Source organism: Lampris incognitus, chromosome 6, assembly GCF_029633865.1.
Source record: "Lampris incognitus isolate fLamInc1 chromosome 6, fLamInc1.hap2, whole genome shotgun sequence".
NCBI lineage: Eukaryota > Metazoa > Chordata > Actinopteri > Lampriformes > Lampridae > Lampris > Lampris incognitus.
Genome location: NC_079216.1, coordinates 2009798 through 2027277, shown reverse-complemented (window position 1 = coordinate 2027277; position 17480 = coordinate 2009798). Strand labels below are relative to the sequence as shown.

At 48.1% G+C, this 17480-nt stretch overlaps 1 protein-coding gene across 1 annotated transcript in view; it reads left to right on the top strand.

Moving 5' to 3' along the window:
- The window catches only part of peak1 (pseudopodium-enriched atypical kinase 1), a 155836-nt gene that overhangs the window by 54660 nt on the left and 83696 nt on the right, over nucleotides 1–17480 (top strand). The gene's annotated exons all lie outside the window — the stretch shown is intronic.

Genomic DNA, 17480 nt, shown 5'->3' with positions numbered 1-17480 from the left:
GCAGCTTTTCAAATGTGATATTGTGAATATTGGGTTTTGATGTTACCATTTTTAAAGGCTTCATCCCCTCCGTTCTTCAGAAATATGTGACGACTGCAAAGTAAATGGACAACAAAATGCATTTATTTGAAGCCTGAATATCTGAATAAATGTTCAAATATATATGTATATATATATATATATTGTGGCGGACACTAGGGGCTATGCCTCTCACCCAGCAGGGCTGTGGGCTGGGGGCGTGGTTTACGTTCCCGGGCTCTCTAGTGCAGGGTTGTTCCTGTTTCAGTTTGATTTTGGAGCTGAGGAATAAAGTTCAAACTCACCTTCGTCTCCTGTGTTTTTCCTCATCCTGCCACAATGTATATATATATATATATATGTATATATATATATATGTGTGTGTGTGTAGTATATGATGTGGGTGTGACATTATATTATATGCCACGCCCATATTTGCATATGAAACTGATGGTTGGTTTGGTTGTCCTGCCGCTGCGTTGTCTGTAAGGGTGGGGACACCTGCAGTCACTGTATTGTTTATAAGGGTGGGACACCTGTAGGCACTGTATTGTCTGTAAGGGTGGGACACCTGCAGTCACTGTATTGTTTATAAGGGTGGGGACACCTGTAGGCACTGTATTGTTTATAAGGGTGGGGACACCTGTAGGCACTGTATTGTTTATAAGGGTGGGGACACCTGTAGGCACTGTATTGTTTATAAGGGTGGGACACCTGTAGGCACTGTATTGTTTATAAGGGTGGGGACACCTGCAGTCACTGTATTGTTTATAAGGGTGGGGACACCTGCAGTCACTGTATTGTTTATAAGGGTGGGGACACCTGCTGTCACTATATTGTTTATAAGGGTGGGGACATCTGTAGGCACTGTATTGTTTATAAGGGTGGGACACCTGTAGGCACTGTATTGTTTATAAGGGTGGGGACACCTGCAGTCACTGTATTGTTTATAAGGGTGGGGACACCTGCAGTCACTGTATTGTTTATAAGGGTGGGGACATCTGTAGGCACTGTATTGTTTATAAGGGTGGGACACCTGCAGTCACTGTATTGTTTATAAGGGTGGGGACACCTGCAGTCACTGTATTGTTTATAAGGGTGGGGACACCTGCTGTCACTATATTGTTTATAAGGGTGGGGACATCTGTAGGCACTGTATTGTTTATAAGGGTGGGACACCTGTAGGCACTGTATTGTTTATAAGGGTGGGGACACCTGCAGTCAGTTCAGACTGAGGAGGTCACTTGAAACGTGTCTGTTGATAAACGTTGTGTCCAGACGGACTGGTCCAAGCTTCTGTGACGTTGTTACCGGGGTTACTGAGCATCAAGACACGTCTCTCACTAACTGTTGAAGTGATGGGGCTCGTGGGATGTTGGGTCGGTGAGTCCGGGTTGTAGTGTCATGACACTTGGTGGTCAGCAGATTAAATTGCGGTCCAGCTGAAAGATCTGTGGGGTGTATTTCTCTATGTTGCTAGACAGTCTTGCAGAGAGCCGTCTGGCGTCTCGTCCGGCGTCTCGTCCGGCGTCTCGTCCGGCTCTCTATCATTGGGGTGTGATGTCAGTCTCGGTGACTGTAGTATGTGACTGTGGTATGTGGAAGTTGCAGCTTTACGTCACCTACGAAGGCCAGCAGCTATTTGTGTCCTGGTGAGTTTAGGTAGCTGCTATCACAACCTCTCCTGTGATGGTTTGGACCAGTTAACCCGCTGAGAGATGCTTCTTCTTCGGTGGTATTTTAGACTGTTGCCATCTCACAAATTTATTTTTTGTCCTCAGAACGTCTCGTTCCACCTACTTCCTTGTTTGTTGTGTTCTGTGGTGTGTAAAGACATGTGGTTCACGTGTTGTTGTTACAGGAAGAGTTTGTGTTGCAGTGCCAAGTCGTGTTCTGTCCCGTGATGATGAAGCTTCGCACTCGTGTTCGGCTGAATTTTGACATGGTGGAGCCTCTCAGTTTGGCTCAGCGTTCAGTGTGACTGGCTTTCCAGACACAGGGGCAAATTTTTTCAGCTTCCCAGAGACTCTGGCGATCGTCCTGTGAAGCCACAGAAAAGCCAGAACCGTGAGTCACTGTCTTCTCACAGGCCGACAGCGGCGTCGGGGTCGTGACAGCGGCGTCGGGGTCGTGACGCGCTACAGTAACTCACATTCCAGTCACTGATGCAACAAACAACCACAAATGAAAAAAAGAAATATAAAAGCTTTGTAACAGGTTAATATTAAACATAGTCCAGGGAACTGGTCTCTGCAAGACCTCCTGGCAGTAGTAAAGCAGCTCTGAGCCCAGCGGGGTACTGTTGAGGGTGTCACGATTCTCCAAATCCACGATTCAGTTGGACTTTTGATTCGATTCAATATAAACGGTTTGTTTTCGTTTCTCAAAACAGTTGACCCCAAGTATTTAAACTCATACACCTTCATCACCTCTACTTCATCATCCTCACCATTCCACTGTCCTCCCTCTCATTCATGCATAGGTATTCCGTCTTGCTCCTACTGACTTTCGTTCCTCTTCTCTCCAGTGCATACCTCCACCTCTCCAGGCTCTCCTCCACCTGCTCCCTACTCTCACTACAGATCACAATGTCATCTGCAAACATCATAGTCCATGGAGACTCCTGCCTGGTCTCGTCCGTCATCCTGTTCATCACCATTGCAAACAAGAAAGGGCTCAGAGCCAATCCTTGATGTAACCCCACCTCCACCTTGAGGGGGTTTTAAAATGTCTCCGTGGTTTGCAGAAATGTAAAATGCAAACATTTTATTCTGGCGACTGGGTTGGTGAGGAAAATACTGGCGGGCGGTAAAGCGCCCCATAACGCTGCGCAGGTGGGGTAATACTGGAGTGATGGATGGACAAAACAGGTGCTCTGAGCATTGCATATAACCGCACATGGGTTTACACTGAAGTTGAACAGCCGCGGAACGGTGGCACAGTGGTTAACACGGTCGCCTCACAGCAAGAAAATCCTGGGTTCGAGCCCCGGGGTGGTCCAACCTTGGGGGTCATCCCGGGTCATCCAATGACTGCTGGGATAGGCTCCAGCATCCCTGTGACCCTGAGAGCAGGATAAGCAGTTCAGGTAATGGATGGATGGATGGATAGTTGAAAGGCCGGTGTGGAGAGAGAGAGAGAGAGAGAGAGAGAGAGAGAGAGAGAGAGAGAGAGAGAGAGAGAGAGAGAGAGAGAGAGAGAGAGACTGGAGTCTGGACTGCTCGCATTTGCCGCCTGGTGGTTGTTGGTGCACACTGCAGCTAGTGCTGGACAAAGAAGCTCTCCGAAAGTCTCCAGTTCCATCCATCTATCATCCAAACCGCTTATCCTGCTGTCAGGGCCGCGGGAAGCAGTCATTGGGCGGCAGGCGGGGAGATACCCTGGACAGGCCGCCAGGCCATCACAGGGCCCACAAACACACACCTAGGGACAATTTAGTATGGTGATTCACCTGACCTACATGTCTTTGGACTGTGGGAGGAAACTGGAGCCCCCGGAGGAAACCCACACAGACATGGGAAGAACATGCAAACTCCACACAGAAGACGACCCGGGATGACCCCCGAGGTTTGACTACCCCAGGGCTCGAACCCAGGACCTTCTTGCTGTGAGGCGACTGTGCTAACCACTGCACCACTTTGCCGCCCGGTCTCCAGTTCATTTGTTTCAAATACCAAGTGAATGGAGTGACGTGTGTACAGATGATATCATCACATTAAGAGCTGGTGAATGTTCAGTTCCACAAGAGGATTTCTGGAGCTCATCTGTTTCTTTCATCTAGTTCATATTTATGTGGAGAAACACTGCTCAGCAGACTCTTGTCAAGGCATTTTTACCAGAGGAAATGGCTGCAGGCAGATTCTTGAATATTAAAAACAAAGTTTGATTACACAGCAGCTCGCTCATCTGAGGTTTACAGTCGTCAGGTTTGTGCTGTGGCCTTGCTTATTAGGTGATAATTTTAATTACAATAAAAAGTGAGTCTCTGCAGCTGTTGATAGCAGTGGTGTTACCAGATGTTTGAATGCTCTCATTTCACTTCCCTTTCCATCAGCTGGTGACTGAAACAGGGTCAGGCAGTAAAACAAGTCAGCTTGACGGTCTGACTGGAGGAAGGTATTCAGGCTGGTTAGAGAGGACTGGGTGGCGGTCCAAGTCAAATTCCATCAGGCTGAAGCCCCCGCCCCCCACCTCCACCCCTTCGCCTGCTATAGTTATCCCAGGCCTGTTTCAATTCAGCTATGGCAGGAATGTGCCGCAGCATGAGAAGGGTCACGGCTGCACATGGCTCGCCGTGACTCCTCCCCCAGTCCAGGCTGCAGAGAAGCAGACGTGCTTTTCTATGCATGAATCTATCTGCCCTGCACGTGCATGTATCTATCTGCCCTGCACATGCATGTATCTATCTGCCCTGTACATGCATGTATCTATCTGCCCTGCATATCCATGTATCTATCTGCCCTGCATATCCATGTATCTATCTGCCCTGCACATGCATGTATCTATCTGCCCTGTACATGCATGTATCTATCTGCCCTGCAGATCCATGTATCTATCTGCCCTGCATATCCATGTATCTGTCTGCCCTGCAGGTGCATGTATCTATCTGCCCTGCACATGCATGTATCTATCTGCCCTGTACATGCATGTATCTATCTGCCCTGCACATGCATGTATCTATCTGCCCTACACATCCATGTATCTGTCTGCCCTGCACGTGCATGTTTCTATCTGCCCTGCATGTGCATGTATCTATCTGCCCTGCATATCCATGTATCTGTCTGCCCTGCACATGCATGTATCTATCTGCCCTGCATATCCATGTATCTATCTACCCTGCACATGCATGTATCTATCTGCCCTGCACATGCATGTATCTATCTGCCCTGCACATCCATGTATCTATCTGCCCTGCACATGCATGTATCTATCTTCCCTGCACATGCATGTATCTGTCTGCCCTACACATGCATGTATCTGTCTGCCCTGCACATGCATGTATCTGTCTGCCCTGCACATGCATGTATCTATCTGCCCTGCACATCCATGTATCTATCTGCCCTGCATATCCATGTATCTGTCTACCCTGCACGTGCATGTATCTATCTGCCCTGCACATGCATGTATCTATCTGCCCTGTACATGCATGTATCTATCTGCCCTGCACATGCATGTATCTATCTGCCCTACACATCCATGTATCTGTCTGCCCTGCACGTGCATGTATCTATCTGCCCTGCACGTGCATGTATCTATCTGCCCTGCATATCCATGTATCTGTCTGCCCTGCACATGCATGTATCTATCTGCCCTGCATATCCATGTATCTATCTACCCTGCACATGCATGTATCTATCTGCCCTGTACATGCATGTATCTATCTGCCCTGCACATCCATGTATCTATCTGCCCTGCACATGCATGTATCTATCTTCCCTGCACATGCATGTATCTATCTGCCCTACACATGCATGTATCTATCTGCCCTACACATGCATGTATCTATCTGCCCTGCACATGCATGTATCTATCTTCCCTGCACATGCATGTATCTATCTGCCCTACACATGCATGTATCTATCTGCCCTACATATCCATGTATCTGTCTGCCCTGCACATGCATGTATCTGTCTGCCCTGCACATGCATGTATCTATCTGCCCTGCACATGCATGTATCTATCTGCCCTGCACACCCATATATCTATCTGCCCTGCACATGCATGTATCTATTTGCCCTGCACACCCATGAAGAGGGGTGATGTTAACATGTCCTCCGCGTACACTACTGAGGGAATTAGTGCAGTCCGATTTAGGAGGAAACGTGTTTCCTTTGTTTTTAATGTTCAGGTTATGGACATTTCCCTTCCCCAATCTGTTTCACTTACAAAAACAAGTTTTGAGGGATTTCTGTGGCGTCATTCTTCTGTCAATTCATTTTTTCTTTCTTCCTTTAAGCCGTGTACTTCTTCCCAGACACGAGGTCTGTTGGGAACACCTGCGAGACATTCCTTTTGCATTACACTGGGATCACCGAGCAACGTGGCCTCTTGTGGAGGATGCTGTGCAGCTCTTCAAACCAGTATGACACATGTCCAGGTCAAAGGCCTCACAATGCTTTTTTTCAAGCTAAATGCCTCAGAACTGAACCTTAAATAGACAATGATGGTTTTCCCACAGTCCATGGGAATAAAGTAGTGGCAGTCTGAGAAGTTTGGGTGGCTTACTGGTCTTATTTGTGCCACGGAGAAGCTTCAGAAGGTGGTTTTGCAGACAACATCTGGGTGACCTGTCACAAGCGTTTCCTGTCCTGTTGTGAGATGCAGCTTAATTGGTTTCATGTTTAACTTGACTTGTGTAAAACATGACACGGTTCGAGGAAAACTGTTGTGCCGTACCAGTTTTCCCTACCATTTTGTGTTACAGAAGCCTTGACATCAAAGTGCTCACAGTAAAACCCAGGACTTAAAGGTCTGTGTTACAGGAGTATTGATGTTTCACCACCTTCTAGCATGTGCAGTATGTACAGCAAGTACAGCATGTACAACATGTACAACATGTATAACATGTACAGCAAGTACAGCATGTCCAGCATGGCAGCATGTACAGCAAGTACAGCATGTACAGTGTAAGCAAAAAAAACAAAAACAAAGCACTAACTTTGCTGCGGGAGCTGTAGGCTGTCCTGCTTAGTTGATTTTGGTGTTGCTGTTTGTGGGTCTGGTGCCATTATGGAGGCTCAAGCAGCGATGTGATTATGGCATGCTGCAGGACTCACCAGGAGGTCGAATAGGTGTAGTAACATGATGCAGGACTCGTCGGGAGGTCTAATAGGTGTAGTAACATGATGCAGGACTCACCAGGGGGTCTAATAGGTGTAGTAACATGACTACAGGACTCACCAGGAGGTCTAATAGGTGTAGTAACATGATGCAGGACTCACCAGGAGGTCTAATGGGTGTAGTAACATGGCTGCAGGACTCACTAGGAGGTCTAATGGGTGTAGTAACATGATGCAGGACTCACCAGGAGGTTTAATTGGTGTAGTAACATGATGCAGGACTCACCAGGAGGTTTAATTGGTGTAGTAACATGATGCAGGACTCACCAGGAGGTTTAATTGGTGTAGTAACATGATGCAGGACTCAACAGGAGGTTTAATAGGTGTAGTAACATGATGCAGGACTCACCAGGAGGTCTAATAGGTGTAGTAACATGATGCAGGACTCACCAGGAGGTGTAATTGGTGTAGTAACATGACTGCAGGACTCACCAGGAGGTCTAATAGGTGTAGTAAGCCATTTGTCTGTACACACGGGGAAGCAATGATACACTGGTGACTGTCAACGTTAACTCCTGGAGTTGACATATCTAAATAATAATAATAATAATGATAATAATAAAAATAATACACTGACAGGCATAACCACGTGGCTGGGATAGTGTATGGGAACAGCTGTGTCCAATACAGGCTGGAAGCTGGAAGTCCGCAAGTACAGATGGGAAACACCATCAAAGCTGGTTGAGAACAGCAGAGCTAAGGTCTTGTGTGACTTAAAGTTCCAGACGGACTACATATATATATATATATACACACACACACACACACACATATATATATATACACACACACACACACACACACACACACACACACACACACACATATATGTATGCTGATGATTGCTTATGGTATGAAACAGGCTTGTACTGTCTCATAAAGAATTTACTTGACTCACTGGATTATTTTGCTCCTTATTTGTTGAGCACTTTCCCTACCGTTGAGTGTTTCTTTTAACAAAGTTTTATATATATATAATATTTGGACAAGTCTCCAATAAGGGTCCATGGCATGGCTTAGACTCCTAATGCTATACAAGCCAGCTACCATGAATATGAGTGAGAGTAACATGAATCATCATCAGAACACTTTATTCACCCCCGAGGGGAAATTGGGTTCTATTGCAGACACTCATGCTCTATTAAGAAAAAACTAAAAGCTAACAAGATACAAGAAAATAGAAACAAATAGAGACAAGAAAAGCAGAAGCAAATAGAAAGAAAATAAGAAATAGAAATAAGAACAAAATATATCAACAAGCATGGTGCACATAACACCCTATCTGTACTACACTACCGCAGCACACAACAACAGCACAAACAAAACCCAACAGGGTAAAACCAGTCGAAGGGCAGTCCAGTGACCATTACTTCTGAGTGCCTGACCCTCTGAGGGAGGAGGTGTAAAGTGTGATGGCCACAGGCAAGAATGACCTCCTGTGGCGCTCTGTAGTGCATTTTGGCAGAATGAGTCTATCGCTAAAAGTACTCCTGTGCCTGACCAGCACATCATGGAGTGGGTGGGAGACATTGTCCATGATGGCACATAACTTCAACAGTGTCCTTCTCTCAGAAACCGCCACCAGAGAGTCCAGCTCCACCCCCACAACGTCACCGGCCTTGCAGATCAGTTTATTGAGCCTGTTTGCATCCACTACCCTCAATCTAGAGGGTAAAGGCCACAGATATCAGGACACGGAAACTCCTCACAATGCACTGAGAGTTCCACCCGAAGTCCAGCAGCCTGAGACTGTATGATAAGCAAAAAGATGTGAGTGTCAGGGCCACTATCCAAGATGACACAAGGAACATCCATGGGTACATCAGAAAGAAGGCCCCCAGGATGAACTGCTGAGTGAGTAGCTCAGGCAGCAGAAGACAGAGAGTGTGGAGGAAGAATAAGAGGAGGTATTACGGAAGATCAAGCCGCTCCATGGGTTGTACCATCAACAGATAGAAGACGTAGCTGATATCGAGAAATCCTACCAGTGGCTAGAAAAGGCTGGACTGAAGGACAGTACAGAGGCTCTGATCATAGCAGCACAGGAACAGGCACTCAGGACCAGATTGATTGAGGCAAGGTTGTACCACACCAGACATTTCCCAAGTAGCAGGCTGTGCAAGATGCCGCTGAGACAGTCCAGCACTTAGTGGCAGGATGTAAAATGCTAGCTGGGATAGCATACACTGAAAGGCATAACCAAGTGGCTGGGATAGTGTACAGGAACTGTACTGTCTGAACAGTACAGTACCCCAAGTCCAAATGGGAGACATCAGCAAAGGTGGTTGAGAATGGCAGAGCTAAGATCCCGTGGGACTTCAAGTTCCAGGCTGACAAGCAGGTGCTGGCTAACCAACCAGACATCGTGGTGGTCAACAAGGAACAGAAGACAGCAGTAGTGATCGATGTAGCAATCCTGAGCGATGGTGACATCAGGAAGAAAGAGCAAGAGAAGCTAGAGAAGTACCAAAGGCTGAGGGAAGAACTAGATCGGATGTGGAAGGTGAAACCCACAGTAGTCCCAGTGGTAACAGGAGCACTAGGGGCTGTGACCCCCAAACTGGCTCCATCAGATTCCAGGAACAGCTGAGGTCTCTGTCCAGAAGAGTGTGGTCCTAGGAACAGCTAAGATACTGTGCAGAACCCTCAAATTCCCAGGGCTCTGGTAGAGGACCTGAAACCTGTAAATGTGTATTTCTTTATTCTATTTATGTCAGTTTTTATTGACTACAGAGTCTGTCTGAACTCTACTTCCTTTCAACAAGGTTAATTATTATTTCTCGTATTGCCATGTGTCGCCTGCTGCTTCCCCCAAAATGCTTCCTGGTACCGCGTGTGAAAGAATGCACTTCAGTAAAGCACATTTGTTTTTTAATGATGATTGACTGATTTGTTTGAATGGTTTCAGATATGAAGTGGTGCTTACTTTCCTCCTCGGTAAAGTCAAAGTCTGGAGTTATTTCCACATATTTCCCTTAGTGTTAATCTATAGAATCCAACATATAGCATATTTGTACCCAACAGTAAAAACTATATCTGTGACTTCACTGGCAAGCATCAGAAAGTGTGCCACGTCATGTTTCTGGAGCTTTTAAAAGCCTGATGGAAAACAGGTTCTGTTTCCTTTGTACGTCTTTTAGACCATGTTGTCCAATGTCTGGACACACACACACACACACACACACACACACACACACACACACACACACACACACACACACACACAACTAATGGATGGTTGATGTCCTTGGGGCATGGCTGAGATGGTGGAGAGAAAGTGCTCATCTCTCCGTCCATGTTAAAGGCATTTTAAGTGCCATTAGAACCATGTTATAAACCTCCACTACAACTCTACTGATGTCACACATCCCTCCCCTCCTCCAGCTGGATGAGGTGGCTGAAATTGTTGATTTTCATTTATCATAAAGATGATTATGATGATTTGAGTGATGATTTTTTTTCTCAAAATGACTGCTGGGATAGGCTCCAGCACCCCCGCGACCATGAGAGCAGGATAAGTGCTCTGGATAATGGATGGATGGATGGATGGATGGATGGATGGATGGATGGATGGAGGGCGTTTTCGGAGATGTTTGCAGGGGAAAAGTGTCTCCTATCGGTCAAGCTGTGGTGCTTCTAACAGCCGGGATCCATCTTGACTCCCTCTTCCTGACACAGGGCCCGTACTGGGCCGGTTCTGGCCTGAGGAACCTCCGAACCTTTTTATGAACAGGCCAACGTTTCCAACAGCGTGAAGCAGCAGATGCTGCTGCCAACCACGTGTTGTTTGTATAGTAAGAATAAAAACATCTGTTATCTGTAATCACAGAAGGTTGACTCACCTCATCTGGACACGTTTGTTGACGGATATGTTTCATCACTCAACTAAAGGTCCTGACACATCAGGCCAATGGTCGGCCGTCGGGTCGTCTGTGAGCGTCTGTTGACCCTAGTTTTTGTGGTGTGTCCCGCATTGTCAGCACGAATCGGACCCCTGTTGGCCGCTTTTTGGCCGATTCAGCATGTTGAAATGGCGGAGCCTGTCGGTGAGAGAGGGCACTCTGATTGGCTGTTCAGCTTAGCGAATCAGTGCTAAGCTAGCGAATCAGGGTCGTCGGCTGTAGTCTTTGCGGTGTGTTCAAGTGCTACTTTTTGCCCCAGACGACAGGAGACGTGAGGCGACGCAGCAGTCAGCCTTCGTTACCACTTGTCAGTGTGGTGTGTCTGTGCCCTAAGTGACCTCTTCAGTCTCAACTGACTGCAGGTGTCCCCACCCTTATAAACATTACATTGACTGCAGGTCACTGTATTGTTTATAAGGGTGGGGTACCTGCAGTCAGGTGAGACTGGAGAGGTCACTTAGATGATGATGAAACGTATCTGTCAGTAAACGTTGTGTCCAGATGAACTGATTCACGTTCTGTGGTTTTCTTACCTGGATTATTGAGCAGCATCAAGACCGTCTCTCTGTAAAAGAATCACTTGTTAGACAGACCATTTGAACACGGTTGTGAGAGAAGTCCAGTCATCATAAACAATGTCAGATATTGAAATATGGCCTCTAAATCTCAGGACCCAGGGCCTCGGTGTGCATGAGAAGGTTATAAGTTAGCAGACTGTCGAGACGTGATGGAGGTTGGTGACAGTGTGGTGGCATTGATCAGGTGGTCATAAATGACAGGCTGGTCTTCAGGTGATGGACACATGATCCAGCCCCAACATCGCGGGTTCCTTGGTTCCAGAGCGACAGGTAAAAGGGCCAGAATGCAGCCAACTTTGGCACCTGAGAACTTCGTTTCTTTATGGTGCTCAGAAAAGTTCTAGGTTAGCTTCAGGAGCTGTGAGCTGTGCACGGGTGGAGACGTGGCCCCTGTCTTCTCCGCTGGCTCCCTTCTGTCACAGACCAATACTTTCTGTGAAGCGTGAAAAGGTGGATTCTGACCAACACCCAGTTGCATGTCGAAGGAAGGCGTCATCATCCATCATGGTGATCATAACAAAATGGAGCCCCCGTCCTCCACACCACACCAGACCCTCTGTGGTCTACTTTCTAACCTCTGCTGTCTGGTTCTCCAGCTGAGTTCATGATTCCCTTAAAGGCTCACAAACATCTGAACACCGTCATGTTGAATCACGGTGTTGTTCAGCTTCCCTTTACAAACCAGCGAGTTCTGCTTACCTGGACTGAATGAATCCACATCAGCTTCACTTTGCCACCTTACTGTTCCAGTAAGTTCTGCTTTTTATTCCCCTGACAGAACATTTGATGTCAGTCGTAACAAACCCACATGACCTTTGACCTTCATCACAGTGACCTGGATCTTCATACCTATAGACTGTCTCCGAGCTGAGATTTGGAGTGAAGCAAATATAAAAGCAAATCTTTCACAGAGTCCTGTGATGGTCTGGCGGCCTGTCCAGGGTGTGGCCCCGCCTGCCGCCCAGTGACTGCTGGGAAAGGCTCCAGCATCCCCGCGGCCCTGAGAGCAGGATAAGCGGTTTGCATAATGGATCTTTCAGAGATTGCAATATACATGACTTACTATGATACGTGCTACTAGTATACAATATTCAAAAGCTCATGAATAAAGTCTGTTCATGTTTTGTTGCAGACTCGTTTACCTCAGCTGAACGTTCACATGCCCACACTGCCTCATCTTGTACAGCACCACACACGCACACTTGTTAACTGTTACGTGTTCCTGTAAGACCTGGGTTTGGTGGACCCGGAGACAGAACCTGCCTTGTGAGGAACGTTATAGATGACGACGGTCTTCTGCAGTTGTGTATTTATTCTCTTCACACCAACCTGTGGCTCAGTTATCAGGGGGACGGAACGTCCACACAGTTATTACTGCTGAGTGTCCACGTCAGTAGTTCACCTTTCACCTTGGCTTCACGGCACCTTCGCTCCGGTAAACCTATGGTTTACACACACACACACACACACACACACACACACACACACACACCTACTCTCGCACTCAGAATGTGACGGGAAGTACAGAACATCCCGGAAGCAGCTCGTATCACAACAGTCAGAACGTGACAGGAAGTACAGAACATCCCGGAAGCAGCTCATATCACAACAGTCAGAACGTGACAGGAAGTACAGAACATCCCGGAAGCAGCTCGTATCACAACAGTCAGAACGTGACGGGAAGTACAGAACATCCCGGAAGCAGCTCGTATCACAACAGTCAGAACGTGACAGGAAGTACAGAACATCCCGGAAGCAGCTCGTATCACAACAGTCAGAACGTGACGGGATGTACAGAACATCCCGGAAGCAGCTCATATCACAACAGTCAGAACGTGACAGGAAGTACAGAACATCCCGGAAGCAGCTCGTATCACAACAGTCAGAACGTGACAGGATGTACAGAACATCCCGGAAGCAGCTCGTATCACAACAGTCAGAACGTGACAGGAAGTACAGAACATCCCGGAAGCAGCTCGTATCACAACACTCAAAACGTGACGGGATGTACAGAACATCCCGGAAGCAGCTCGTATCACAACAGTCAGAACGTGACAGGAAGTACAGAACATCCCGGAAGCAGCTCATATCACAACAGTCAGAACGTGACAGGAAGTACAGAACATCCCGGAAGCAGCTCGTATCACAACAGTCAGAACGTGACAGGAAGTACAGAACATCCCGGAAGCAGCTCGTATCACAACAGTCAGAACGTGACAGGAAGTACAGAACATCCCGGAAGCAGCTCGTATCACAACAGTCAGAACGTGACAGGAAGTACAGAACATCCCGGAAGCAGCTCATATCACAACAGTCAGAACGTGACAGGAAGTACAGAACATCCCGGAAGCAGCTCATATCACAACAGTCAGAACGTGACAGGAAGTACAGAACATCCCGGAAACAGCTCATATCACAACAGTCAGAACGTGACAGGAAGTACAGAACATCCCGGAAGCAGCTCGTATCACAACAGTCAGAACGTGACGGGATGTACAGAACATCCCGGAAGCAGCTCATATCACAACAGTCAGAACGTGACAGGAAGTACAGAACATCCCGGAAGCAGCTCATATCACAACAGTCAGAACGTGACAGGATGTACAGAACATCCCGGAAGCAGCTCGTATTACAACAGTCAGAACGTGACAGGAAGTACAGAACATCCCGGAAGCAGCTCGTATCACAACACTCAGAACGTGACGGGATGTACAGAACATCCCGGAAGCAGCTCGTATCACAACAGTCAGAACGTGACAGGAAGTACAGAACATCCCGGAAGCAGCTCGTATCACAACAGTCAGAACGTGACAGGAAGTACAGAACATCCCGGAAGCAGCTCGTATCACAACAGTCAGAACGTGACAGGAAGTACAGAACATCCCGGAAGCAGCTCGTATCACAACAGTCAGAACGTGACAGGAAGTACAGAACATCCCGGAAGCAGCTCGTATCACAACAGTCAGAACGTGACAGGAAGTACAGAACATCCCGGAAGCAGCTCGTATCACAACAGTCAGAACGTGACAGGAAGTACAGAACATCCCGGAAGCAGCTCCTATCACAACAGTCAGAACGTGACAGGATGTACAGAACATCCCGGAAGCAGCTCATATCACAACAGTCAGAACGTGACAGGAAGTACAGAACATCCCGGAAGCAGCTCGTATCACAACAGTCAGAACGTGACAGGAAGTACAGAACATCCCGGAAGCAGCTCGTATCACAACAGTCAGAACGTGACAGGAAGTACAGAACATCCCGGAAGCAGCTCATATCACAACAGTCAGAACGTGACAGGAAGTACAGAACATCCCGGAAGCAGCTCGTATCACAGCAGTCAGAACGTGACAGGAAGTACAGAACATCCCGGAAGCAGCTCGTATCACAACAGTCACAACGTGACAGGAAGTACAGAACATCCCGGAAGCAGCTCGTATCACAACAGTCAGAACGTGACAGGAAGTACAGAACATCCCGGAAGCAGCTCGTATCACAACAGTCAGAACGTGACAGGAAGTACAGAACATCCCGGAAGCAGCTCTTATCACAACAGTCAGAACGTGACAGGAAGTACAGAACATCCCGGAAGCAGCTCATATCACAACAGTCAGAACGTGACAGGAAGTACAGAACATCCCGGAAGCAGCTCATATCACAACAGTCAGAACGTGACAGGAAGTACAGAACATCCCGGAAGCAGCTCGTATCACAACAGTCAGAACGTGACAGGAAGTACAGAACATCCCGGAAACAGCTCATATCACAACAGTCAGAACGTGACAGGAAGTACAGAACATCCCGGAAGCAGCTCATATCACACAGTCAGAACGTGACAGGAAGTACAGAACATCCCGGAAGCAGCTCGTATCACAACAGTCAGAACGTGACAGGAAGTACAGAACATCCCGGAAGCAGCTCGTATCACAACAGTCAGAACGTGACGGGAAGTACAGAACATCCCGGAAACAGCTCATATCACAACAGTCAGAACGTGACGGGAAGTACAGAACATCCCGGAAGCAGCTCGTATCACAACAGTCAGAACGTGACAGGAAGTACAGAACATCCTGGAAGCAGCTCATATCACAACAGTCAGAAACAGTTGGTAAAACCACACAAGTGTTGTGTAGAAGTTGTGGAGCTTTGTGTGCTGATGACTCGTCTCAGATGTGTTGTGAGTGTGAGTCCAGCGTGTCTCTAACGTCCATGTCAGGATGCGGCCTCGCAGCATGTGACAGCTGCAGTCACATCAGATGCTGTGGGATTAGCCAGTCGGCCCTCTCCACACTGTAATCCCTCTTTTTTCCACCTCCCCAAATCTCACCCCTCACTCGACTGTTAAAAATACTTCGGATGTCATCTGTAGCACGCCGAGCCCCCCCCCCCCCACACGAGACAGACACACCGAGCCAAACGAGGGAAAAAACCAAAACATTCCAGCGCTTCAGGATATTTCAGCGCCGAAAAAATTCCAGCAATTCCCAGAATTGCATCGGTGTGAATCCCCAGACCTAGTCAGGTCGTAATGTGATCCGGCTCTCAAAGCCTCGACTCTCCCGCTGTGCTGATCTAGATCTGATGCGGCTCCTGTTGCTGCACGCCTCCCGCGAGCTCAGCTGTTGATGGAATGTTGGAGTGGAGCATCAGGCTGGTGGACCGGCGGCCATGTTGGAGTGCCGGAGAAGACCGTCACAGACGTGGGACAAAGAAATCTGTAATTCTCTGAGCAAGGCGGTTGTTGGCTTCCACGTGCATAGTTTCTGCTGTTTTTATGATACGTCTCAGGCTTCTTTTTTTTACACTTTGTTTTCACACTTGTGGTCTTATTGTACGGGACCAGTAGGAATGAGGTGGGCTGGAAGGATTCATGTGGTTCGGCTGAGCAACTACTTTGATAAAACAGTTCCATGTTGAGGGCGGCACGGTGGTGGAGCGGTTAGCGTGTTCACCTCACAGCAGGAAGGTCCTGGGTTCGAGCCCCGGGGTAGTCCAGCCTTGGTGGATCATCCCGGGTCGTCCTCTGTGTGGAGTTTACATGTTCTCCCCGTGTCTGTGTGGGTTTCCTCCGGGGGCTCCGGTTTCCTCCCACAGTCCAAACACATGTAGGTCAGGTGACTCAAAGACATGCAGGTCAGGTGACTCAAAGACATGCAGGTCAGGTGACTCAAAGACATGCAGGTCAGGTGACTCGGGCGTACTGAATTGCCCCTAGGGGTGTGTGTGTGTGTGTGTGTGTGTGTGTGTGTGTGTGTGTGTGTGGGCCCTGTGATAGCTTGGCAGCCTGTCCAGGATGTCTCCTCGCCCGCCGCCCAATGACTGCTGGGATAGGATCCAGCGACCCTGAGAGCAGGATGAGCAGTTTGGGTAATGGTTGGGCGGTTGGGATAATGGATGGATGGATGGATGGATGGATGAGTTCCGTATTTCGCTCGCCGTTTGTCTCACATGCAGGTATTTTCTTGGCACACGCATGGTGTCAGAGGGCTGTGAAGCTAAATCGGAACGGAGAAGGTCTACCTGGAGGGAAAAAGACTGGTGAGCGTGTTAAATGAGTTACAGTGAAGACCAGCAGAGTGGGGAAGGAGCTAGCAGGATGGCTAACACACCCAGTGCTACGTTTAGAATTCAGCCATGATTTTACATAATCACAGGGCTCCGGCATAATGACATAATCACAACAAGCCACTCGTGCCACCAGAGCACCCTGAAAGACCATGGCAAAGGCTGGGGTTGGACCTGTTTGTCCTGGGAAGCAAAACCTGCCTGCTTGTCATTGATGACGTCTCCAGGTATGTTGAGATAAATCTCTCACACCAGGTCCACCGACGTCATTGTTCATTTGAGGTCGCTTTTGCCCGCCACGACATCCCGGCGGTCCTGATGTCGGATAATGGGCCACAGTTTTCTGGACAAGCCTTCGCTTCCTTTGCAGCTTCGTAGGCGTTCAAACACATCACCAGCAGCCCAAGGTTTCCGCAGAGCAACGGCGAAGCAGAATAGGCAGTCCAGACCATGAAACACCTCCTGAAAAAGGCAGAGGACCCCTACCTGGCTATACTCACCTAGAGAGCCACACCGCTGCAGAGCAGTAACAGCCCAGCGCAGCTCCTCGTGGACCGACGGTGCCAACTCTCCCCTCT